At 40.2% G+C, this 26,957-nt stretch overlaps 1 protein-coding gene and 1 long non-coding RNA gene across 4 annotated transcripts in view; one reads left to right on the top strand and one right to left on the bottom strand.

Moving 5' to 3' along the window:
* The window catches only part of LOC309808280, a 42,174-nt gene extending 39,779 nt beyond the window's left edge, over positions 1-2,395 (bottom strand). For both annotated transcript variants that reach the window (XR_014294723.1, XR_014294724.1), the window contains exons 1-2: positions 2,308-2,395; positions 501-617 (exon numbers count right to left, since the gene is read on the bottom strand). This is a non-coding gene — a long non-coding RNA (uncharacterized lncRNA). The remainder of the gene's footprint in view (positions 1-500; positions 618-2,307) is intronic.
* The window catches only part of ZBTB44 (zinc finger and BTB domain containing 44), a 71,587-nt gene continuing 46,648 nt past the window's right edge, over positions 2,019-26,957 (top strand). For both annotated transcript variants that reach the window (XM_082628388.1, XM_082628389.1), the window contains exon 1: positions 2,019-2,561. The gene's annotated coding sequence lies outside the window, so the exon portion shown is untranslated. The remainder of the gene's footprint in view (positions 2,562-26,957) is intronic.

Here is a 26,957-nt window from a genome sequence, read left to right as displayed (position 1 = left end):
CTCTACTAGCCCAGGAGAAGGTGGGAGGCTGCAGACGCCACAGACAGTGACCCTGCCCATAGCCAAAGCAGAGGAGAGGACTCCTACAAAGTTAATCTTTTTATATTTTTTCACACCCTATCCAACCATCTAGCCCTGTGCCCTCAGGATCCCACAGCCATTGGGTGGTTAATTTATCCTCCAGTCCCAGTAAGGGGGTGGGGTGAGAGGATGATAATTTTTAAATATAAAATGAAAAACAGAAAAGTACAAAAAGGGAGGAAATGGAGAAGAGACAAGAGAGTAATACAAGAAAAGCTGTATTTTGTGCCAGGGCTGCCACCTCAGTCCCCTGGGAAGCAGTAAGGACTTGCCTAGAGGTCCCTTATCGACTCTCCGATTAAATGCCCTAGGAGAGGTCCGCGGGATTTGTTTGACTGCTTTACTCCCACCCTGATTCTTCTCCAGGTATTACCTTGTGCACCTGCTCTAACACACACCAGGCCCTTCCTGAGACTTACTCTGTCACTGCCGGTCCCCTCCCAGGGTAAGCATTCCGCCTTCTTTTTCTTCTCCTTCTTCAAATCTCAGCACAAAACTTTCTGGCCTCATTCGCATGTTCCTGACTTTCCTCATCTCTGAAATGGGAATAATAAAAATGATGGTGGGAATGACAGCAAAACCTACGTATTACGATTGCTGTGAGGATTAAACATTATATATACTTGAAAATCTGTTGGAAACCGCAGAAGACTATACAATTTGACGTTGCTTTTTATGGCCTTTATTTCTCACGTAGATTTCGGTGGCTAGAAAGAGGGGGTGCTAGGGTGCTGGGGTGCTTGTCTCTCAGTGAGATCAATGCAGGACGTTGCCAAGTGTTTCAGAAGAAAACGCCACTCTACTTCAGACGGGGTGCCGGGCCATCTTGCACAAAGCCCTTTGGAGAAGTTTTTCGGTGCAAAAGCTGAAGGCGTGGGAAAACACAGCATGCAGCTGAGGAGCCCCCCGGGCGCTGCAGGCCGTACCCCCTCGGCCCCCGCGCGGCCGGCCGACTAGCCTGGGGTGCGCTTCTGCCAGACGTCCAGGGCGCCCCTCCGGGCCACCGGGCCCCGTCCGAGTGCTCGCCCGCCGGGCCGGGGACGCTAAGGCTTGGAGTCCCGGGAGTTTTTAACACTTTACGCGATTTTGCAGTTGACCGAGAACTCTCAAGCCCCCCGCATACTCCCTCGCCGGAAAGCCAGGTTACTGGCGGTGGAACCAAATGAGACTCCAGGTGTGAAAAGAACGGGCATATTTGAGGAGCCCCGTGTTGGGGGAATGAGATGTACTTCTCCAGTCATTTCAAAACCGCACCTCCCGCCGGGTGGCCCAGGGAAATTCTAGAACAATCCTCGGGCGCCGAGAGGACGCCCCGGGCTGCAGAGGCCGCAGGGAGCCGGACACCGCCCGGGCTTGGCTGCCTGCGGGGAGGCGGGCGCGGGAGCCGGCGGCGCACGGCATCCTCACCTGTCCGGGGCCGCCTCTCCGCAGGCCTCCGTTTCCGCGTGTGAGAAATGGGCTGACTACCAGCTCACCCTCTCACCGAGAGAAAGTGTCTGGGGTGTTCCGGTTCAGCGCCGCTACAGAAACCACTCGAGAAAACGGGAGTTTGTTTCGGTTTTAGCTCAAAGGAGGAAAAAAAAATGCAAGAAGCGTGCACCGTGCGCAGAAATGCTTGTCAAGGTTAGCGGGAAGCCGGCTGAGCGGACGGGCAGAGGAAGGACGAATTGGCCAGGGCCTAGGCGGCCTGTGAAGGTAACTCTACACGTGTTCACGAAGGCATGAAGATGCACGGCCCCTGTCAAAACCCGCGGGTGCGTCGGGAGACCGAGCTCAAGAGACGGCGACCGGGAGCAGCCTACTCTGCGCCTGCGCAGTACCCGCGTTCCCCCCCGCCCTGAGCTCGCGTCCCGCCCCCGAGCTCGCTCCGCCCCGCCCACTTGCCCTCCCTCTCCCCAGCCCGGCCGCCAGCGCAGAGCATTGTGGGACACAAACAAAGTGCCCCCAAACAGGCTGGAGTGAACGGAGCGGCAACCGCGGCGGCGCCGGCCCGCACGCGCGCGGCGGCGGCTCCCTCCCAACCTCCCCCTCCCCTCCCCTCACTCCCCTTCCCCTTCCCCACCCCGCCCCGCCGGGAAAACGCGAGCCGTCGCCGCGCTCCCCAAACCGCCGCCTGCCCTCGGCCAACCGCCCCCAACGGCCGCCCGCGCGCGGCTCGCCGGGCCCCCTCGCTCCTCCCCTCAGGCCCCCAGAGCGCTCCCCTCCCGCCGCCTCGCACTCTCCCACCTCGCAGGCACGCCGCTGCTCGGGGCCGCCATGCCCCTGCCGCAGGCTGTCCACGGGCCTAGGCGCGGCGGCCCGAGATAGGGTCTCCTCCGCCTCCCGGGGGAGGAGAGAGGGAGCGGGCCGCGCGCTCCGCCCCCTCCCCCCGGGCTGCCGCCGCCACCGCCGCCACCACCCCCTCGCCGCCTCAGCCTGGCGGGGAGGAGGAGGAGGAGGAGGAGCAGCAGGCCTCCGGGCCCTGGCACCGCCGCCCGCAGGTAAACGGGGAGGGGAGGGCAGGGCCGGCCCCTCTTCGCCGCCCGCGCCCTCGGGCGCGCCCTCCGAAGGGCTGACGCTGCGCGTCCCCCATCTGGGCTCTGGACGGAAGGGAACGCCTGGTCTCGTCACCCCCTCCGCGCCGGGAGACACCCCGCAGGGTCCCCTCAATGGCATCTGAGCCTTCGGGAAGGAGACTGGCCTTGGGTCCCGCCGTCCAGGAGAAATTGCCCCGATCTCCCAGGACGCCCCGCATCCGCACGCGCGTTTGCCCAGCACCCTAACCTCGAGGAGGCGGGGTGTTAGCGTCTCACCTGGTCGAGCCTGCAGCGCGAGACCCACTGTTCCCTCTCTCCCCTGCTGCTTTTTTTCTCTGGTACTGGGAAGAAAAGGTTGGCACTTACTTAAAAAACAAAAAATGAAAACCTTTTTTTCTTCCCTATCTGGGGATCAGTCTGCATCTAGTCATTTTCTGCTGGCCTAACCAGAAAAGGGTTACCTGCGAGTGAAATGACGAGTACGTTAGAACTGATGAAAGGAAGCATGCTTGTGAGTTGTATGAAGGTTAACCAGAATTTAGAGTAAAGCCCAGTAAGTCTGCTTTATTGGGACTGACTTACAGAAATGAAGGCCAGAACTTATTTTTTTCGACGTATAAGTAGATTTTCTGTTGGTGAGGAAGACATTCCCTTTAACTTCCACTTATTTTCTTACTGTTTTATTCGGATAAGCGGCTAATACCAAAAGCAGACTTCACAATTTGATAGATACCAATAGTTTGGGTAGGTAGGTTTTTTTGCCTAGAGGGTTTCGGTCGGAATTATTGCATTTAAAAAAATATTACGTAAATCTTCATTTATACAGTTACTTACCCCCATTACTTCACTTTCACTGCCAATGGATATTTAATTTTACCTAATGTAGCTTCCTAATCATGGAATGTGGCAATAATGAAAGGAATGTTTTCCTGTAGTCTTGTATTTTAGGATGATTGCATTAATTATGAAAACCAGATTTACTTATTGTGTGCAACACTGCGAGGCATTTTACATATCTGACGTGATTTTATTCTCAGAACAACTTAATGACTTAAGATATTATTGCTTGGGTTTTACAGATGAGACAAACTCAAGTGATATTAAGTAACTTGCTTTAGGCCACACAACTTGTTAGTGATAGAGGTGAGATTTGTATCCAGATACAATTCCAGTGTAGATGTGTTTTCTACCATTCCTCTCAGTACAGGTACACTTTTTTAAAACTTAATTATGAAAAATGTCAGTCTCTTTGAAATTGAGGGAAAAATGCAGTGCCTAGATTCAGTGATTGACATTTTTGCCATTTCCCCACTCTCCTCCCTTTCTGTGTGTCTCAGTATGTAATCATTTGAAAGTAAATTGCAAACCCCATGACACTCCAGTATTTCAGCATGGTTTCCTAAAACTAAGGACATTCTAACCCCAGTATCATTATCAACACCTTTCTAAATTAACAATCCATATGCAAATTTCCTTAGTATGCCAAGGTCTCTTTTGGGAAATCTACCCCTGCCCCTAGCATTGCATTTGTTGATTACGCCTCTAGTCCTTTTTTTAGAAGAGAGGTACCCGTCTTTTTTTATTCTGACAATTAACCAAACCACTTGCTTTATAGAATGCTCCCACTTCTGGGTTTGTCTGTTTCCTAATGGTGTCATTTAATTTATTCTTCTAACCCCCTGAATTTCCTGTTACTGGAAGTTAGGTCTAAAGAAAAGCTTGAGTAGCTTAAGGAAAACTTTATTTGGCAAGAATATTTAATAGATGATGCTCTGTACTTCATGTTATGCCATTTAGGAGGTATTTAACGTCAGATTGCCACACTGTTAAGGATACTAAATGTGACCACTTAATCAAACTGGTGACTACCAGATCTGTTATAAAGATGTGGTTTCCCTGTTTGTGATTTGTACGTGATCTTGGAGTAATACCTTGACACCAAGCAAATACCTGTTTCTGCCTACCCTTTGCTCAGTGATTTTAGCACCCATTGATGACTCTTGCTTAAATCAGTTATTTTATTGGAGATTTTCTGTCAGGAAGATTTCCTTCATTAACTAGGAGTGAACTAAACTTCCTCCTAAAAATGCTAATGTCCTCCCTCCAGTTATCAGTATTCAGAGTAAAGAATACTGGGGCGATAGTCACCCCCAATGGTGGCAAATAAGGTTTGTTTTTTTTTTCTTTTTTATGGGGATAACTGTAACGGAGCAGGACCCCATGGGGCCTTCCCTTCCCAGGACAGGCCCTCCCCCAGATCCTCTGCTTTGCTTCTCTCTGAAGTACCTAGATAATAGTGTTGGATGCACATTTCCTGAGTTGTTTTGCAGATGTAAACCTACCCTCCTCCAACAAATGGCAGATGTTAACTCCTTGGCGACCCTGAGCCCATAGCCCCAGGGGTCCTGTTGCCTAAGGACAGATAATGTGAACCCCTGTGACACCACCCTGCCGCCACACCATCAGACTGTAAGAGAATTGTGCACAAGCTGATCACATACCTCGCGACCTCCCTCCCTCACCTGGCTTTTAAAAGTACTTTGCCGAAACCCTCCGGGGACCCTTCGGAGAGCTCGGGGCTTATTAGGGCATGAGCCACCTCATCTCCTTGCATGGCCCTGCCGTAAACCTTTCTCTGCTCCAGACTCCGACGTTTCAGTTTGTTTGGCCTCACTGTGTGTCAGGCACGTGAACTTGCGTTAACAGTTTCACTATGGACTCATGGGTTTTAATTTATTCTTTTTTTTTTTTTAATAACCATGACAGTCGTTTTTCTTCTTGATGATCTAACTGTCCCAAATTTGGGCAGTAGGAACCTTTTCAAGCTGTCTCCTGTGTCTTTTTAAATGCTAGGAGTGCTTTCTGGCACAGGATATCCCAGGCTTGCCTTGTTACTTTCCTTGTTCCAGATCTGGAATGGGCTGTTAATCTAAGGAGTCTTGGTTCTTTTTAGTGAGAAATGGTGTATAGAAACCAAGATCTGGATGTTTGGCATATTCATTGCTGCTGGAGTGTCACTATTTCTAGGCCCTTTCAGAGGGGAGAACTAAAAATGGTTTTTTGCTTGTGAATCAAGTTCATAGTGATACATCCAATTCAGATTTAACATAGCAGATTTTTCTTTAACTTCTTTGATTCTATATTGGTCTCTTTTGTCTTAAACAAAAATCTTGGTTCCTAATAAAATTAACATACTTGCCTTATCCTACTATGTATACTTCAAATCATTTCAAAATTATCATACCAATATCATTACTAACAATAAACTGAGTAAAGTTTAAGATTTCTTTGCATTTATTTTTGTCCTTAGAATATATTACATGAAGGCTGTATCATCAGAGTACTTACTGTGTTCAGAAGTCACTTGAAGTACTTTCCTCTGTTTGGTTATACTGCCAATTTGATATGGTTCATTGGTTTCATTTTTTAATCTTAAGGTTTTCTTTTTTAAACTTTATTTTTTTCCGAAAGAAACAACTTTTTATTGAAGTGTAGTTGATTTAGTGTTGTGTTAGTTTCAGGTGTATAGCAAAGTGATTCAGATATACATATATTCTTTTTCAGATTCTTTTCCTTTATAGGTTATTACAAGATACTGAATATAGTTCCCTGTGCCGTACAATAGGTCCTTGTTTATTTTATATTTAGTAATGTGTATCTGTTAATCCCAAACCCCTAATTTTTCACCCCCCCTTCCCCCTTTGGTAACCTTTGGTTAACCTTTGGTAAGTTTGTTTTCTTTGTGAGTCTGTATTTTGTAAATAAGTTAATTTGTATCACTTTTTTAGATTCCACATATAAGTGATATCATGTGATATTTGTCTTGGTCTGACTTATTTCACTTAGTATGGTAATCTCTAGGTCCGTATATGTTGCTGCAAATGGCATTATTGTTTTTTATGGCTGAGTAATATTCCAGTATGTGGAGGGGTGTGTGTGTGTGTGTGTGTTTGTATACACACATACTACATCTCTTTATCCATTCATCTGTCAGTGGACATTTAGGTTGCTTCCATGTCCTGGCTATTGTAAACAGTGCTTCAGTGAACATTGTGGTCCATGACTCTTTTTGAATTACGGTTTTCTCAGGGTATATGCCCAGGAGTGGGATTGCAGGATCATATGGTAGCTCTATTTTTAGTTTTTTAAGGAACCGCTATACTGTTCTCCACAGTGGCTGCACTAGTTTATGTTCCCACCAACAGTGTAAAAGGGCTCCCTTTTAAAATTTCATGTTTGAGTATATAAAATATATACAAGGTTCAAAAGTCAAAATAATATTTTTAAAGTATGCTTAAAGAAGACTCACCCAAATTAGTTTTTAAGATGAAGTGTTCTTTAACTTCGTCAACCCTTTTAATATCTAATCTCATAAATCTTGACCGCAGTGGGCAAAGTATGTTACTTATGTGAAGCGATATAGGAGTACTTTTAAATTTTGCAGTTCGATTCCGATTCATCTGGCAAAGAGAAAGCACTAGACTAATCTTCAGAGGTGAGCAGAGAAGTAGATTTCAAGCTTGTTTTGTTTTTGTTTTTGTTTTTTTGCGGTACGCGGGCCTCTCACTGCTGTGGCCTCTCCTGTTGTGGAGCACAGGCTCCGGACGCGCAGGCTCAGCGGCCATGGCTCACGGGCCCAGCCACTCCGCGGCATGTGGGATCTTCCCGGACCGGGGCACGAACCTGCGTCCCCTGCATCGGCAGGCGGACTCTCAACCACTGCGCCACCAGGGAAGCCCTCAAGCTTGTTTTTGCAAGCTTTACTTTGAAAATCATATCTTTATTGTTTGGTCAAATTTTTTTTTTTTTCCTTTCGGCTGCAGGCTTGCAGGATCTTAAGCCTTGCAGGATCTTAGTTCCCCGACGCTGGGCCCTGGCATTGAAAGCCCGGAAACCTAATCACCAGACCACCGGGGAATTACAAAAACCATGTCTTTAAAGGGGCATGTAGTTGGTAGAGCTTTATGAATCCATCTACTTATATGTCACACAGCAAAACTGACATACATATGCTATCTGCAAATATAAAAGGTATTTGGATATATGATCAGTGAGGATAGCACTTTTTTTTCGATTGGGCAAAATTTGATAGAAATTATAATTATGCTTTCAAATGAGAATATATAAGGGAGCAATCAGTAGTTGTCTAAAATAAGCAGAATATAATTATGCAGTTTATAAGCTGCTTATCACCCAGGAAAAGTTGTGCCCACGGTGTGTTTCCCTCTGTGTACACCATCACTGCTTTTGGCAATAGAGCAAACATCTCTTTCCTTCAGGAAATGGAGTGGGAAAATGAGGAATGCATATGCTTTGGTCCCATTTGCCTTCATTCTGTCTTTAATCTTGGTAAAATATACTACCCAAGGTTAGAACACATAAGGTGATGAAAAAAATGCCACAAAGTGTAGCATAGGGAGTGGGCTAATACAGGGATGATAATTGCCAACATTTGTTGAGCCCCTTTAAAAAGGTAGCGCTGTGCTAGACATTTCATACATCATCTCATTCACATCTCACATTAACCCTTTGTTACTGCTGCTGGTATCTGCAAATAAGGAAACTGATATCCAGGTTTCAAACTCAAGTCTGTCTTCAGTGTTTCACTTAACTACTTGGCTGCACCTCACAGCTAAATATATGTCATAAAATTGGATATATTTTCACTCAGCATGAATCAAAGGAAGTGCATGACTGACATTAGTCCTATAGCAGCACTGAAGATTGCATCTAAAATTTTCCTAATAAAATGTTGGAGGTTTTAATTTTTTTTAAATTTTTATTTATTTACTTATTTATTTGGTTGTGTTGGGTCTTCGTTGCTTCACATGGGCTTTCTCTAGTTGCATCGAGCGGGGGCTACTCTCCATTGCGGTGTGCGGGCTTCTCATTGCAGTGGTTTCTCTTGTTGTGGAGCTCGGGCTTTAGGCACGCAGGCTTCAGTAGTTGTGGCACATGTGCTCAGTAGTTGTGGCTCACGGGGTCTAGAGTGCAGGCTCAATAGTTGTGGCGCATGGGCTTAGTTGCTCCATGGCATGTGGGATCTTCCTGGACCAGGGGTCGAACCCATGTCCCCTGCATTGGCAGGCGGATTCTTAACCACTGCACCACCAGGGAAGTCCCCAGTGTTGGAGGTTTTAAACTTTAAGTCTTCCTAGCCTTGTAAAGGATAAAACTCTCTTGTTATTGAAAATGGTCAAGCATCAAAGACTATTGTAAAGGAGTTTCCTTCATTAGTTGGGGGATCCTAATTAATTTGGCTTCTTCCAACTGTAATTTTTTAATATCTTTATTATATATATTGAATGTGTGTGTGTGCATATATATATTTTCCCCCTCCTGTGGTTTCCTGGTATTCTGTAGACTATCGAGCATGTCTTTATATAAGGTATGATGGAATGTTTTTACTTTAAATGCAACCGCATTCATGACTGAGACAGTTTTCCCTGTACCTCAGACTGATTGCTTGCAATTTATCTCCTGTTAAGCTGAAAGCCACATTTGTTCTTTATATCAGAAAAACTTCACCCCATTTTAGACAATGAGCTGGAAATCTCTGGATTCTTAGTCACAGGATCTAAAATAAAATAGTGATTGCATATGTGTTTTTTAAAATATAAAGATACATTGAATTTCTATTACACTCTTGCTTGAAGGGCACATTGAATATTACATTAATTTCTTCACTGACATTATTAGGGCCAAAGGTGACCTTAGCCAGCACACTTTTACATAACTGATCATGGAGTACATCAGTGGCTTATATCATTGTGGTATTTCACATTGATAACTCTGTCTTATAAGAGTGAAAGTTGATGGATGAAACTTATTAATGTCTCACTTTTCTAGGAGAACATCTTTGTCTCCATATTGAATGTTCTTCCATTTTAATAATTGTATAGCTTTAAAAAAACTTTAAACTTACAAATGTTTGATACTCCAAGAATTTGTAATTTCCGTATTCTATATTGTTATTCTTCTGTAGGTATTCAATGGTATATATATGTTTTTTTTTATGTTGACAAGATTTGCTGTTTACTTGGTTTTCATAATTTTTATTTATTTTATTATTATTATTTTTTGTGGTATGCGGGCCTCTCACTGTTGTGGCCTCTCCCGTTGCGGAGCACAGGCTCCGGACGCACAGGCTCATGGGACTAGCCGCTCCGCGGCATGTGGGATCTTCCCAGACCGGGGCACGAACCCGTGCCCCCTGCATTGGCAGGCAGACTCTCAACCACTGCGCCACCAGGGAAACCCGCTTTTGATAATTTCTGATGCATTCAGCATAACTGTTGTACAAACGTCTTTGGGTACCATATAACCAAGACTTTGAATCTTTGGAATCAGGATTTTGTGGAACTACTACCCTCGGGCTTCTGAAATGACTTTAGATAATTCCTTTTAAAAATGATTTTCTCTAATTCAGATCTTACCCTAAGTATCTGATCTTCACCTACTGTTAGCAAGCAAGCCTATTCAGAACTACCCTCTATTAAATGTTAATTTTATTCACTTTGATAAAATTAGTAAATTCTTTGGTCCAAACAAAGAAAATAAAATGTAAGATTTTTCAGGGACTCAAGGGATACTTACTTTGCTTCCATTTCGTTTTTCTCTTCTACTGGTATGTTTACTAGCGTGTGTGTGTGTGTGTGTGTGTGTGTGCGCTTCCATTTTTACCTTTTTCTCCTTTTTTACATTTTGACTATCTGGGTTTTACTTTTTCCTTTGCTTTTGCTTTTCTTTCTTTTTGCTTTGGATCACCCAACATTGCTCATTTCCTTTTTGTGGCTTTCCATTACTCCATGAGGACAGTTTCTTTTATCTTTGGTGCCTTTTATGTGCCATATGAAACTATACCCTACTTCTGTGAGAACTGTTTCTATTTACAGGAATCACTGCCTCTGTTTTTGGCCCACCTGGTATGTTTCCTCCTCTTTTCTTCCTACTTCCTTCAACTAGGTTCACTTAGCTTTACTTTGAGAGGCAGTTCAGTGTAAAGCATCACTGAGCATACCGCCTAGGTTCAGATCTTGACTCTAGTGTTTACTAATTGTATGGCCATGGGCTGGCTCCTTAACTTCTCTGTGCTTCATTTTCCTTGGTTAAGTGGAGATACCAAGTGATACCTATCTCAAAAGGTTGTGTGAAAATTAAATAATTAATATGTAAAAAATACCTAGAATAATGCTTGGTACATATTGAGTACTATATAAGTATTAACTAATGATTATTACTGCTTTTTTAAAAAAAATGGTTCAAAGCCATTGATTATTCTTTAACAGTTTCTTGAGATATACATAACTCAAAAGCCATAGATTATTGACACTAGAAATTTGTGGTCTCCAATTTTAGTGGGGCCTTCAGTGCCACCTAGCCATCCTTTTTTGGATGGCTAGCCTCCACGCATTTTTTGCATATTTCATTTTCCTCAAAATTCTACTTTATGTCCTCTCTTGTCAGCAGTCTAACCTCTACCTATAACTTCAGAGAAGTAAAAGCCAAAGCTATCAGAAAAGAACTCCCACTACTTCTCACCACCCACCTATAAGCCTAACTGTAACTACACCCTTCCTTTCCTTTTTTCTTACACTGGGTCTCATTCTGTTTAAGGCTAATTCTTTTACTCAGGCACTGAATCCAGTTTCTTTCTATTTATCCAGGGATCTTACACTATCTGTTATCACCTGTTTTCTATATCTTTTCCTTCTCTGATTCTTTTCCACCAATACTCAAAACATTCTCTGTATATTTTACCACAATTTAGAAAAGCTTATCTGGGGGAAAAAACATTCTGTAGTTTCTCCCATTTTATAAAAATATCAGTATCCTCCCTCGAGCCCTTATTTCCCTCCAGCTAACCCCCTTGCCCTATCTTTAGAGCCAAACTTCTTTAGATTGAATTGTCTACTCAAAATTTTCACTTCCTCATTTCTATATAGTCTTTATCTTTATTGCAGTCTAACTCTACTGCCTCTCCATTATGTGCTGTTTTAAGGTCACCAGTGACTCCTTGCAGATAAATTGAATAGACTTTATATCTTATTTGACCTATCAGCAGCATTGGACACTGTCAACCACTCCTCCTTGAAATGCTCTATGCCCTTCATTTCTGGAGCATTCTACCATCCTGGTTGTAACAGGGAAGAACAAAATCTGACTCCATGTTGGATCTGTTTCTTTTACTTTGACCTTTGCTTTCCATTGTTTTTGTTCTGTCTATAGCTATAGGCATACATAATGGCCTGCCCCTCTGCCTGAATGTTAAACTGAAGTGCCCTTGTTTAGCTCACAGGGAAACAATGACCTGCCCACCTGTGAATGGCTGCAGAAAAGAAGAAATTAACACATCCCCTCCCTGGGACTGGCCAGAGCCAGGAGGTATTTTGCAAGACTTACTGGCTTTTTACTTTACTTCCTCACCTCCTCTGCCTCTCTGTTCTATAAAAGAAACTAGTATTCCCATCCGGATAAGATGGTACTCTAGGCCGCTAATCCACCATCTTTTCGGACACCCAGCTTTCCAAATAAAGTCACTGTTCCTTGCCTCAACACCTCGTCTCCTGACTTATTCGCCTGTCATGTGGCAAGCAGAGTGAGCTTGGACTTGGTAACATGGTCATTGTATATATCACTTGCCCAGGTTTTTCTTCTGCTGCTCCCTCCCCCTTTTTTTCCCACCTCTTTTTCCCTTGGTCAGTCTAGCTAAAGACATCAATTTTGCTTGTCTCTTCAGAGAACCAAGTTTTGGCTTTAATTTTTTCTGTGATTTTTCTATTTTCTGTTTAATTTATGTCTGAGCTTTATTTCCTTCTATTTTGGGGAGGTTTGTCTTGCTCATTTTCTAGCTTCTTAAGGTAGAAACCTAGGCCATTGATTTTTTTTTTTTAATTGTAGTGAAGTACAGAAAAAAAATTTACCAACTTAACCTTTTTTTTTTTTTTTTTTTTTGCGGTACGTGGGCCTTTCACCATAGTGGCCTCTCCCGTTGCGGAGCACAGGCTCCGGATGCGCAGGCCCAGCAGCCATGGCTTACGGGCCCAGCCGCTCTGCAGCATGTGGGATCCTCCCAGACCGGGGCACAAACCCACGTCCCCTGCATCGGCAGGGGGACTCCCAACCACTGCACTACCAGGGAAGCCCCCAACTTAACCATTTTTAAGTGTGCTGTTCAGTGGCATAAAGTACATTCACAATATTATGCAACTCTCACCACCGTCTATCTTCAGAACTGCTTTCATCTGCAGAACTGTAATATAATTCTGTACTCATTAAACAATAACTCCCTATTCCCGTCTCCCCCCAGCCCCTGGCAACCACCCTTCTACTTTTTATCTATGAATTTGCTCTAGGGACCTCATATAATTGAAATCCAACAACGTTTGTCATCTTGTGACTGACTTGTTTCACTTAACATTATGTCCTCAAGGTTCATCCATATCATAGCACATATCAGAATTTCCTTCCTTTTTAAGGCTAAATAATATTCCATTGTACATACCACAATGTGGTATATACCACATCAATGTGTACATATCACAGTTTGTTTATTCATTTATCTATCGATAGACATTTAGCTATTGTGAATAATGCTCCTGTGAACATTCATGTACAAGTATATGCTCATGTCTCTGCTTTCAGTTCTTTTGGGCATATACCCAGAAGTAGAGTTGCTGGATCCTATGGTAATTCTATGTTTAATTTTCTGAGTCACTGCAGTACTGTTTTCCATAGTGTCTACGCTTACATTCCCACCAGCAGTGCACAAGGGCTCCATTTCTCCACCTCCTTGTCAACACTTGTTATTTTCTGTTACTTGGTTCTTTATAGCAGTCATCGTAATGAATGTGAGATGGTAGAGTGTGAGGTGGTAGACCACTGGTTTTTAGACCTTCTCTAATGTATTTATCTAAAGCTATAAATTGTACTTTAAGCACTGCTTTAGCTGCATTGTACAAATGTCGATAATGTATTTTCAGTATTTTACTCAGTTAAAAATACTTTGCAGTTTCTCTTGTTGATTCCTTCATCACTATGGGTTATTTAGAAGTGTGTTATATTTAAAATACATGACATTTTCTTGATAACTCATTGACTTCTAATTTTTTAATTGTGATTAGAGGACATACTCTGTGTGCATTCATTCCTTTAAAATTTATTAAGAAGATTTGTCTTATGGCCCAGCATATGGTCTGTCTAGGTGAACATACCTTGTTGCACTTGAAAAGACTGTGTACCAGTGACCTTTGTGCTATTAAAGATAGCCGGCTCTAGCCTTCCTTTACTTGTTGTTTGCGTGGTGTATCTTCTAAAATACCCCTCTGTCTTTTTATTTAAAGTAGGTTCCCTGTAACGAACATGTAGTTGGGCTTGCTTTTTTAATCCTACTCTCTGCCTTTTAAATTGAAATGTTTATTAGTCCATTAAAATTTTACGTAGCTACATTTTACATTATTTTGAAAAGCAGGCATGTATTAGTTTGCTAGGGCTGCAGTAACCACAAACAGGAGGGCATGAAGAGAAACTTTTGTCTCAGTTCTGGAGGGTAGAAGTCTGAAATCGTGGTGTTGACAGGGTTGGTTCCTTCTAAGGGAAGGAACTTATGAGGGAAGGGTCTCTTCTTGGCCTCTCTTCTTGCTTTTACTAGTGCCTTGGCTTGTGGCAGCATAATTTCAGTCTTAACATGGCATTCTCCCTTTGTGCATCTGTCTTTGTATTTCACTTTATATAAGAACATCCTAATTACCTCAGTTTAATTTGATTGCTTTTTAAAGAGCATGTTTCCAAATAAGGTAACATTCTCAGGTACTGGGGATTAGGATTTCAACCTATCTTTTCAGGGACATGCTTCAATCCATAAGACGCATATAAGGTTGGCAACAGTGCAAAAGCGTATTAGGTAAAGCCACTATACTTGTGTACATATTTTAAAGCATACATAGTAGGACTCGTGAGTACTTGGTAGGAACACTTAAAACGCTCTTTAGAGAAACACAGAGCTCTTTAAATGCTAATTGACTAAAACTGACTTGAATTTGATTTGCTTATGTAAGGATCCAAGAGACTGAATAAGATATACCCTTTCTTCAAGCTTTTTTTCTGGTAAAAATGATTTGAGGTTAATAGCTGATATCCCTTAAGTACTGTGATTGAATTCTTGTAAATGGTAACTGATGGGATGGGGAGAGAGAGGGGACTGTGAATTTGAGTTTTCAGTCAGACAGACCTTTCTTCAAATCCTGGTTTTATTATAAGAATGTGGACAAGTTAATTTAACCTTCTGTTTCCTCCTTTATAACTGGATCTTAAAAATTCTTTTCCCAGAATTGTGAGACCAGAGTGTGATAAAGACACTTGGTAGGAGTTACTCAATGTATATTAACTTATTTTATCTGGATATAGAAATTAATAATCAGCATGACTCTGTGGTTACCAGCAATGAGAAGAAATTCTAATAGTTTAATATCACTGGTTTAATTGATTTATTGTTTAACTCCAGGTAGATCTCATTCTCTCTTCTTCTCAAAGCTCTGAACTAGAAATAACTACTTCTTGTAGTAAAATGATTAAAACCTTTACTTGATTAAAAAGTGGCTAGTTACAAAAGTTAAATGATTTTTTTTTTAATAACTCAGATACGGTAATTCATTTGTAATTCTTCCTGAAAACTCAGTAAAGACTTAAGGAAGACCCTTGGGGATTAAACAGTTGTCACATAAATATCACAAGCACTTTTATTAGTGTTCATGTTCTCAAATATGAGTACTCATGTGAATCCATTCTGAAAAGTGTGATTCCTTTCATGGAAAAATGTAGATATTTGTTTTTGCTTAGATTGACAACATAGTGACAGGTTTTCTTAGAACGAAATTTAAAATATGAGGTGCTGTAATATTTGTCCAAAAAACTTGATTCTAAAGGAAATAATAGTGGAAAACATCTTATTGTAGCAATAACTTTATGGAGAAGGAAGTGAGTTGTAATTTTCACTACTTCACTCAGATTTCTGTGTAACTTTAGCATGAAGTTTTTTCTTCCATTCTTAAACCATCTATACTGACAAGTTTTCTATAAAAACGTTTGCATGTTGTATATGTTAAACTCCTTAAAAAATATTTATTTCAGGGCTTCCCTGGTGGCGCAGTGGTTGAGAGTCCGCCTGCCGATGCAGGGGATGTGGGTTCGTGCCCCGGTCCGGGAAGATCCCACATGCTGCGGAGTGGCTAGGCCCATGAGCCATGGCCACTGGTCCTGTGCATCTGGAGCCTGTGCTCTGCAACGGGAGAGGCCACAACAGTGAGAGGCCGCATACCACAAAAAAAAAAAAAAAAAAAAAAAAAAATTATTTCTGGTATTTTGCCTCAAGTTTTATTTTGTTGTCCGTCATTTATAATTATACTTTTATTAATAATGTGAATGAACATAAAAGAATATGCTTATTCCAAAAGTAAGCACCATAAGTCACAAACATTTATTCAACTTTTTAAAAATGCCCTGTGTTAGGCAGTTAAAGAATATACACAGGCTCAACCTTTTCCCTCAAATAGCATATGGATCTATAGGACAGCAAAATCTGTAGGCAGCTAACTGATCACCTATTATACATAAAATACTGATTAAAAGAGCAGTGATCCTTTTGTGGCCGTAAAGGGATGCCTAGTTGAGAACCACTGCACTATAATAAGGAACGTTACTGGTAAGAGTATAGCACATGTAAATGGTGTAGAGACAGAAATGGTTTAGAAACTCTGCTGGTGTGTCTACACGAAGACTTGTGCACAGATGTTCATAGTAGCTTTATTTGTAATAGCCCCAAAGTGGAAACAACTCAAGAGTTTGTCCTCTGTTAAATGATAATCAGACTGTGGTACATCCACATAATGGAATAGTACTCAGCAATAAAAAGGAGCAAAAATTCTTGAGCCTAACAACATGAATGAATCTCAAAATAATTATATCCAGTGAAAGAAGCCAGATGAATAAGAAAATATATACTGCCTGATTCCATTTATGTTAAAATTCTAGAAAATGCAACTAGTCTAAAATGAAAAGCAAATTCGTGGTTGCGGGGGAGGGAGACATTGTGAAGAGGCACAAAGAAAATTATAGGAGTCATGGAAATATTCCTTATCTTGATATCTGTGTGAAAACTGACCTAATTGTATGCTTTAAATATGTTTGGTTTATTTTACATCAGTTATACTTCAAGCATTTATAAAATGATTTTTAAAGAACATGGGTATAATTGATTCTAAAAATATACTGGAATTATCCTTGGAGAGACAGGACATATACCTGGTAAACCTAAATTGGTATTATATCAAATACCTAAACTGGTATTATATCAAATGCCAGATCAGTGGTCAAGACAGAAAATGCTACAGGAGTTCAGTGGGGGGAAAGGCAGCATAGTTTAGTAATAAAATGAGGAGAGGATTAAAGTCAGAGTACTTGATTTTGAGGCCCTATTAAGCCACTTATTTTTTCTAATCTTTATTTTCTGTGATCTTTGAAGAATTTCCTAATCTACTTCATAAGATTTTTAAGGTCCAAAGAAAATATATTTAAAAATACACTGTAGGGGCTTCCCTGGTGGTGCAGTGGTTGAGAGTCTGCCTGCCGATACAGGGGACGCAGGTTCGTGCCCCGGTCCGGGAAGATCCCACATGCTGCGGAGCGGCTGGGCCCGTGAGCTATGGCTGCTGAGCCTGTGCGTCCGGAGCCTGTGATCCGCAACGGGAGAGGCCACAACAGAGAGAGGCCCACGTACCGCAAAAAAAAAAAAAAAAAAAAAAAATACACTGTAATCTGAAAAGTGGCATGCAAATGGAAGGTATTGCTGATATCCAGAGTAGAAGGAAGAACAAAACAGAATAGTATTTGACCTGTTGAGAGAAATAAGGGAATTCCAAAATGAGACCAGAGGTGGGGAAGTGGAAATATGTATAATATGTTCAGAGAATGAGTCAAAGATGAGTTTGACTGGAGCAAAGAGTTTGTGTTGGAGAGCAAGGAAGAAAAGATAACTAAAGCATCTAAAAGCACAATAGAGCAGAGAGAATATGAGATATATAGCGAGAAAGACTAGCATCAGAATGTAAATTGCTTTTTAATTGCCTTATGGCTTTGGATAAGTCCTTTATCCTCTGAGCTTCAGTTTCTTCATCACTATAATGGGAGGATAATAGTCTGCCTTATCTTGAGTATTTTATGTATTGAAATCAATTGATGTCCAATGATACATATATGAACATGCTGAAAAGAACTTAGTGCTGTTCAGAGTTGTACAATGTGATAGCTAAGGCATGAGGTAATAATTGCTGTACTAAAATGATTGGATTTTAGACATTGTGAACGGTGGTGGAGGATTAACTCAAGATTGGTGAGACTAAAGACAAGGAGACCAGTCAGGATGTTAAGTAGCCCAAGGTAGTGTGGCTAATGGAGAAAAGAATGGGTGGATTTGAGATAGGTCTTAGTGACCAAGTCTGTGTTAGGAGGAAAAGTGAAAGATAGAAGTTGTGTTAGCTTCCTGTGGCTCTTGTAATAAATTATCACAAACTGGATGGCTTAAAACAACAAATTTATTCTCTCACAGTTCTGGAGGCCAGAAGTTCAAAATCAGTATCACTGGGTTGAAATCACAATGTTGGCAGGTACCCCCTTCCTCCAAAGGCTCTGGTGGGGTGGGGAATCCATTCCTTACCTCTGCTAGCTTCTGGTGGCTATGTAGTCATTTTGTGCCTTGCAGCCAAATCACTCCAATTTCTGCCTGTCTTCCTATCACCTTCTCTGATATTGGTGTCAAATCTTCTAACCTCTCTCTTAGAACAGTGCTAAAGATTGTATGTAGGAGCCACCTGGATATCCAGAGAAGTCCTCCTATTTTGGCATACTTAATCACACCTGCAAAGTCTGCCATAAAAGTACCATTTGCAAATTCCAGGGAGTAGTTCATGGACATATTTTGAGGAGTGACCTTTTTTAGCTTACCACAGAAGTCAAAGATGACTCCTAGGTTTTTCACTTTTGGAACGTGGTATCATTGGCCAGAGAACTTCAAGAGGAAGAGTACATTTGTGAGAAGTGATGATTAATTCATTTGGACCTTTTGAAGTACCTATGGGACATCTGTATATGGATATTCATTTTGTGTAGCAGACAACTTTGAATTGAGTGACTTAAACACTAAGAACATTCACTATTTCAACCAAAAACAAAACAAATCCTAGAGTAAGACAGCTTCAGAGTTACTCAACAATTCAGTGACATCATCAAGGGCCTCAATTCTCAACTTTTTGCTTTGCCATCTTTAAGGAAGCTCTCCTTGTGGTTCCAAGGTGACCCCTTAGAGTTCTAAGCCTTAAGTCCAGAGATGAAAACACCTAACCGGCTTGTTTTGTGTGCCTTTTTTTTTTTTTTAATCAGCAAGGAGACCTAACCCTAACCCCTGAATCTCCCCAGCAAGCTCTATTCCTCTTAGCCAGATAAACATTTTAATGTTTTCTTGACTAACTTTTACCTAAATAGATGTATTATGTCTATGTTGCAGTTGGTCCTTTATGATTATCTTGACAAGTGGATTTTACTACTCTTTGATGTGCAAATTTGAATATACAAAACCATCTTTCTCTGGCTTGGCTCAGTTTGAACGGCAGTCTATTCACCTTGCTGAGCCTTTTCTAAGTTCTTATCTACAAATACCTAACCATCTCCTGATTTAACATTAAATGTTAAGGCAGTGGTTACTGTGGTGTGGGAACTCTCCTGAGATCCCCAGAAGCTTTCAGAGGGTACACGAGGTCAAAACAATTTCATAATAGTATTAAAATATTGTTTGTCATTTTCATTCTTATTCTCATGGTGTACAGTGGAGTTTTCAAGAGGCTACTTGAAGTGGGATATTACAACAGACTGAATGCAGATGCAGATAGGAGGATTCCACTGATATAATAATAAACCAGACGAAGAGATTTGAAAAAATCCATGCCACTCTTGCTTCTCTTTTGTTCTGAGAAAGTGTAGGTTTTTGAAAAATATGTTGTGCTAACATGTAATGGGCTTATTATTTTTAATGAATGAAGTTTTTGCATTTCTAAGTTTCAATGTATAATATGGTAATATTAGTAAATATAGTTCACATAAACAAAAGTTCTTTGGAATTCTCCGTAAATTTTAAGAGTGTAAAGGCGTCCTTGAGACTAAAGAGTTTGAAACCTTGCCATCTAGTGTCGATGCTACTCTAAACACATACTCAAAAGTTTTTCCATTTTACTAGTTTTCCTTGTCTCCCTAGCTGATTATTATCAATTATCTCGTAGATAGGGCATCTTTATGTATTGCAGGATTTGTTGTGCATACTTCAGAATCATTCATACTGCTCAGTGATTTATTCCATTCATGGGGGGGCAGAATCCTTTCTCACTGTTTATTAAAATGTTTAACTCTGTGTTTTGTTTCCCCCATAATCACATACTTCTCTTTATTAAGCTTAATGGTTTTTGTGTTTATTGACCATGATGGATTTAATAGTATTCATAACTACCTCAAAACTAAGCACAGAGAGATAAACTAATGAAGACTAGAGCAAAGATTTAAATGACCTTGCAAAACCATTATTATTGTCTCTTGGTAGTGGGTATAGTTAACATCTTGCTCTGGAGAATGACTTTGAATTATCAATAAACATTTATAAGTTGGGGAGTATCTGTAATTTTTCTGAATTTGCCTATGAAGGGAGAGTAGCTAAGGGAAGACTTCCAGGTTTTGACAGGAGATGGTGAATCAAAAATGAGTACTAGATTTTAAGCTCTGGGTGACTGGATAATTGAAAGCATCTATCATTAATAGTTAGAAGTCCTGTTGTGGAGTGTTAGTTGAGGAGAAAGAATTTGAGTTCAGTTTCAGACAGTGAATTTGAAGGATGGCAAACACATTCAGATGGAATTGTCTAGCACTCTAGCTCATCATAAGAGGTCCAGAATTGGAGTTCAGGAAGGATGCTGGGGTTAGAGATTTGAGATTAGTTCAGCCAAAGGTGAGAGAGTCAGACCTATCAATAAGGATACTTCATCTGTTACTCAGTGCTGTATCACATTCTTGTGTGTATACTATGTGCTAGGCGCTGGGTGCTTCCCACGTACTCATTTAACCTCATTTAAGCCCCTGCCACATTTAACTTGTATAAGGGCATCCAGTCAGTTCAGTGATATAGTCATGATTAAGATCCAGGTTTGTAGAGAAAGATAAATACTGTATGATATTGCTTATATGTGGAATCTTAAAAAAAAATACAACAAACTAATGAATATAACACAAAAGAAGCAGACTCACAGATATAGAGAACAAATTAGTGGTTACCCGTTGGGGGGGCAATATAGGGGTGGGGGAGTGAGAGGTACAAACTATTGGGTGTAAGATAGGCTCAAGGAGGTATTATACACCATGGGGAATATAGCCAATATTTTTTGATAACTGTAAATGGAAAGTGACCTTTAAAACTGTATAAAAAATTTTTTTTAATTAAAAAAAAAAAAACCAGGAGTTCCCTGGCTGTCCAGTGGTTAGGACTTGGAACTTCCACTGCTGCGGGCATGGGTTCCATCCCTGGTGGTCAGGGAACTAAGATCCTGCAAGCTGCATGGCGCAGCCAAAAAGAAAAAAACAAAAACAGAAACAGATTCACAGACATAGAAAACAAACTTCTGGTTACCAAAGGGGAGAGGTGGAAGAACAAATTACAAGTATGAGATTAACAGATACAAACTACTATACATAAAACAGATAAGCAACAAGGATTTACTATGTAGCACAGGGAATTATACCCAATATCCTGTAAGAACCTACAGTGGAATGTAGTTGTTGTTTTATAACCTGTTTATTATTCAAGCATAGTTAATTTACAATATTTTGTTAGTCTCAAGGATACAGCATAGTGATTAAGGTTTTTCTGAACTAAAAAGCAATTGCTCTTCCTACTATATAAGCTGTCTCTAGGCACCATTAATATATTAATTGATAATTGAGTATAGTGAAATAAATAATGCTTAGTTATACATGAGGTGGAGAAATCTGTTGTTGGATTTGGGCAATATGAAAAGACTTCAATTCTTTTAATTAATGCATTGTACTGTGTCAAAAGACTCAATGTATTTATCCTTATAGCAATTTTCTATAGTTCAAAGGGGTGTGGATACTAAGAGTATCTATCTATGGCATATCTAGAATTTAAAACCTTAATAGGAATTAAGGAGTTATGATGTAAGATATATATTGCTCATTGGGGAGGTTTGAGGTAGTAAGTTTCTAAGAAAATTCAAATTAATAGGTTTTTTTTAAGACTTTATTGTAGATTTCTATATTTATAGATTGAAGAGTTGTAACTATAAGCATGTATTTTTCTGGGACATTCAGATAATTACAATAGGCTAATGTTTGATATTTTCAGTCACCTTTTCTTCTTTAGGTTGTTTTGCAGCAAAGACTACAACTAAAACTCAGCTTTTAAAATTCTGGCCCAAGAGCAACTTTTTTCTTTATTTCAAACATTTTGTTATAGAATTTGCCTAACTAAATCATTTGTTTGAAAATTTATAAAGGTATTTACTTGAATGAGTCATAACCTTTTCCCATCCCAAGCTGTTTCCAATTGTTTCCTATATGGAAACAATTATTCTTATACTATTATCAAATCAGTGGAAAGAGTACTTGTAATTTAGGAATACTGGCTCCAGGTCCTGTTTTTAACTGTGATTTTTGTACAAAGCAGTAGACTCCAAGAATCAAGTAATCTGAGCTCCACTCCCATCTTCCATTAAGTTATGACTGGTTAACGTTTCTGGGCTTTTTAGCATAGTATCTAGCACTTGGTAATGTTTGGTAAACTAAACTTTTAAACACATAATCTACTAATATACCTTTCAGCTTTAAAATTCAAGTTCCTTCATTCTATTTTCTGAGGGTTTTTTCCCAGTTGAGGGGGGAAAAATTGCATCTTTTCAATCTATTCCTCCATCCTTTATCTCTTTAAGCTCTAAGATAATGTTCAAGCCATGAAACATTCTCTTATAGTATAAGAGAATGAAAACCATCAGTTCCAGAGACGTACCTCACAGTCTGACATATGGTTCCTCTGGAGACACTTAACATAGTTTTGACTATATCAAAGTGCTATGTTTTTCCATAGTTGTCTGTATCTTCAAAGATTGGTGATTTCCAGAGTTGCTGTAGAAAGTCCTGTTCTTGACCAATTTGAGTCAGGGTCCTAAACGGACCAGATATTACCAGAGGTTTTGTGGTTCCTGTCTCTTTATCAGTTGTGAGTTAAAGCTAGAGGTATTGTAAAGAACCATTACTAATGTACAGTACCATTAATAGTTGTGGCAATTATGAATTATTTAAGTGATTATTACAATTACTTTTATTTTATCATGAATAAATTTTTAATGAAAAGGATGAATAAGCAAAGTGAGTTGCACTTCCATATTGCCTATAAGCAAGAATGATTCAGTGAAAAAATTTGCAGTAACATACAATGTAATTCTATAAATTTTACTTACCTATGTGCTGCCTTTTTATTTATTTATTATTATTATTATTATTTTTTGCACTACACGGGCCTCTCCCGTTGCGGAGCACAGGCTCCGGACGCGCAGGCCCAGTGGCCATGGCTCACGGGCCCAGCCACTCCGCAGCACGTGGGATCCTCCTGGACCGGGGCACGAACCCGTGTCCCCTGCATCGGCAGGCGGACCCTCAACCACTGCGCCACCAGGGAAGCACCCTGCCTTTTTAATATTATCTGTGGAGTAGGGAATCAGGGAAAAAAAAAAAACAAGCTTCCTTCTCATTGTCAAATAAACTCAATTTTTAAAAGTGAAGTTGAACCTATTAATTTATTTTCTTTATATAAAAATGAAGTTTTTTGATTTATTTAAATGATGAACTTATTTCTTACACACTTTGTAAAATCCTTTTGGGAATACCATGCCAAAGTAAAGTCTAATGCTATTTGCTTCGGTTCTCTGCAGTTCTTTTGACGGTTGTCAAAATCTGGCCTTGTCAATGAAAAAGTTTTAGAAGTAGGTGATGGTGCTGTCTGCACAACAGTGTGAATGTACTTAATGCCACTGAACTGTACACTTAAAAATGGTTAGAATGGCAAATTTTATATTATATATATTTAACACAGTTTTTTTTAACATCTTTATCGGAGTATAATTACTTTAAAATGGTGTGTTACTTTCTGCTGAATAACAAAGTGAATCAGCCATACATATACACATATCCCTCCCTCTTGCGTCTCCCTCCCACACTCCCTATCCCACCCCTCTAGGTGGTCACAAAGCACCGAGCTGATCTCCCTGTGCTATGCGGCTGCTTCCCACTGGCGATCTATTTTACATTTGGTAGTGTATATATGTCCATGCCACTCTCTCACTTTGTCACAGCTTACCCTTCCCCCTCCCCGTGTCCTCAAGTCCATTCTCTACATCTGTGTCTTTATTCCTGTCCTGCCCCTAGGTTCTTCAGATTTTTTTTTTTAGATTCCATATATATGCGTTAGCATACGGTATTTGTTTTTCTCTTTCTGACTTACCTCACTCTGTATGACAGTCTCTAGGTCCATCCACCTCACTACAAATAACTCAATTTCATTTCGCTTATGGCTGAGTAATATTCCATTGTATATATGTGCCACATCTTCTTTATCCATTCATCTGTTGATGGACACTTAGGTTGTTTCCATGTCCTGGCTATTGTAAACAGAGCTGCAATGAACATTGGGGTACATGACTCTTTTTGAATTATGGTTTTCTCAGGGTATATGCCCAGTAGCAGGATTGCTGGGTCGTATGGTAGTTCTATTTTTAGTTTTTTAAGGAACCTCCATACTCTTCTCCATAGTGGCTGTATCAGTTTACATTCCCACCAACAGTGCAAGAGGGTTCCCTTTTTGCCACACCCTCTCCAGTATTTATTTGTAGATTTTTAAAAATTAATTAATTTATTTATTTTTGGTTGTGTTGGGTCTTCGTTTCTGTGCGAGGGCTTTCTCTAGTTGCGGCGAGCGGGGGCCACTCTTCAGTGAGCGGGCCTCTCACTGTCGTGGCCTCTCGTTGCAGAGCGCAGGCTCAGTAGTTGTGGCTCACGGGCCTAGTTGCTCCGCGGCATGTGGGATCTTCCCAGACCAGGGCTCGAACCCGTGTCCCCTGCATTGGCAGGCAGATTCTCAACCACTGCACCACCAGGGAAGCCCTGTTTGTAGATTTTTTGATGATGGCCATTCTGACGGGTGTGAGGTGATAATGATACCTCATTGTAGTTTTGATTTGAATTTCTCTAATGATTAGTGATGTTGAGCATCCTTTCATGTGTTTGTTGGCAATCTGTATATCTTCTTTGGAGAAACTATTCAACACAATTTTTTTTAACCTGAATTTTTGCCCATGGAGGTGTATCATATATGTGAACATCCTCTTTCATGTGTTATATGGCTAAATAAATAAAATTAAAATACTGGTGGTAATTGCCAACTTGGAAAAGAGAAATGTGAACAGTTTAAAGTGGTAGCCACTCTTACTTAAGATGATACAGAACTTTATGATTGTGGTAACTTCTGTCAAATGATTTTTAAGTATTTAGAAGGCTGTGGAACTAGATGACCTCCAAGATTGATCTCTACCTGGAGATTCTTTGAATTTGTGAATAAATCTTGCTTTCATTAGTTAAGTAGAGGATTAAAAAACTGGGAAACAATCCAAATTTTTATCAACAGATGAATATATAAACAGAATATACGTACAGCGGGATATTATACAGTCTTTAAAAAGGAAGCAAATTCTGATACATGCTACAGAACGGATGAGACATTATGCTAAGTGAAATAAGCCAATTACAAAAGGACAAATATTGGATGATTCCATTTATATGATGTACCTAGAGTAGTCACATTCATAGAGGTAGAAATAGAAGGTTGTTTACCAGGGTCTGGTAGAGGGTGAAGAATGAGGCGTTATTGTTTGATGAGCACTGAGTTTTGTTATTCGATGATGAAAAAGATCCAGACATAGTGAAGATGGTTGTACAACAGTGTGAATGTCCTTAAAGCAACTGGACTGTACACTTAAAAATGGTTAAAATGGTAAATTTTATGTTATTTATTTTTCCACAATAAAAGAAAAACCTTTATTAACTGCTGTTAATTAAATAACTTATTAGATAATGTAGGTGTTTTCGTTTATAATAGAGTTTTGGAGAACTTTTTTTTAATAAAGTGATTTGGGCACATTACCAATACAGTAAAACTGCTTTTTGGTATATTACTTGAAGTATGGCTAGTAAGACTGAGGAGCTGAATTTTCAATTTAATTTACTTTACTTGATTTAAATTAAAATAACCACATGTCGTTAGTAGCTCCTTCATTGAACAGTGTAATTCTATAGTTTCTTCATCCTTTTATTTTCAGCCTACCTATATCATTATATTTGAAGTGAGTTTCTTACGGATAGCATGTAGTTGGCTCATGGTTTGAAAATATGCATTCTACCAGTCTGTGTCTTTTAGTTGGTTTTATTTGGATTATGTACATTCAAGGAAATTATTGATATGTTGAGGCTTAAGTCTGCCATCTTTTTGTTTTTGTTTGTTCCCTCTGTTCTTTGTTTCTGTTATTTTCCTGCCTTCCTGTGGGTTACTTGTACCTTTCTGAGAATCCATTTTGATTTATCCTTAGTGTTTTGAATGCATGTCTTTGTATGTATTATTTTGAATTTGCTCTAGGTATTACATATACATAAATAACTTATCACAGCCTACTGTTGTCAGTATTTTACCAGTCTGAGTGAAGTATAGAAGGCTTACCTCTTTTTGAAGTTACACTCCCCTGTTTATAATTGCCTTAAATATTTCCTGTACATGCTTTGAGAATCACATCATTGTTGTAGTTTTTGCTTCAATTATGTGAAACAATTTAGAAAAGTCAGAGGAGAAGGAAAGACTATATAGCCTATACAGTTGACGCTTGCACACGGCAGGGATTGGGGCACCAAGCTGACCCTCTGCACAGTGGATAATCTGTGTATAACTTAGAGTCAACCCTTCGAATCTGAGGGTTCCTCCGTATTCAAGGTTCTGCATCCTTGGATTCAGCGAACCTTGATTAAGCTAACCGGAGATCATGTAGTACTGTAGTATTCACTACTGAAAAAAAATCCACATTATGAGTGGACCTGCACAGTTCAAAGGGTCACTGTAATTTGATATTTTTCATTGTTCTTCCTTTCATTTCAAGAGCTGTCTGAACTTACTCTTTCTGGGTGGATCTGCTGGCATCTGATTCTCTAGTTTTCAATCAT

Source organism: Mesoplodon mirus (genome assembly GCF_964341445.2).
Source record: "Mesoplodon mirus genome assembly, chromosome: 7".
Classification (NCBI taxonomy): Eukaryota; Metazoa; Chordata; class Mammalia; order Artiodactyla; family Ziphiidae; genus Mesoplodon; species Mesoplodon mirus.
This window is presented reverse-complemented; position numbering and strand designations above follow the sequence as displayed.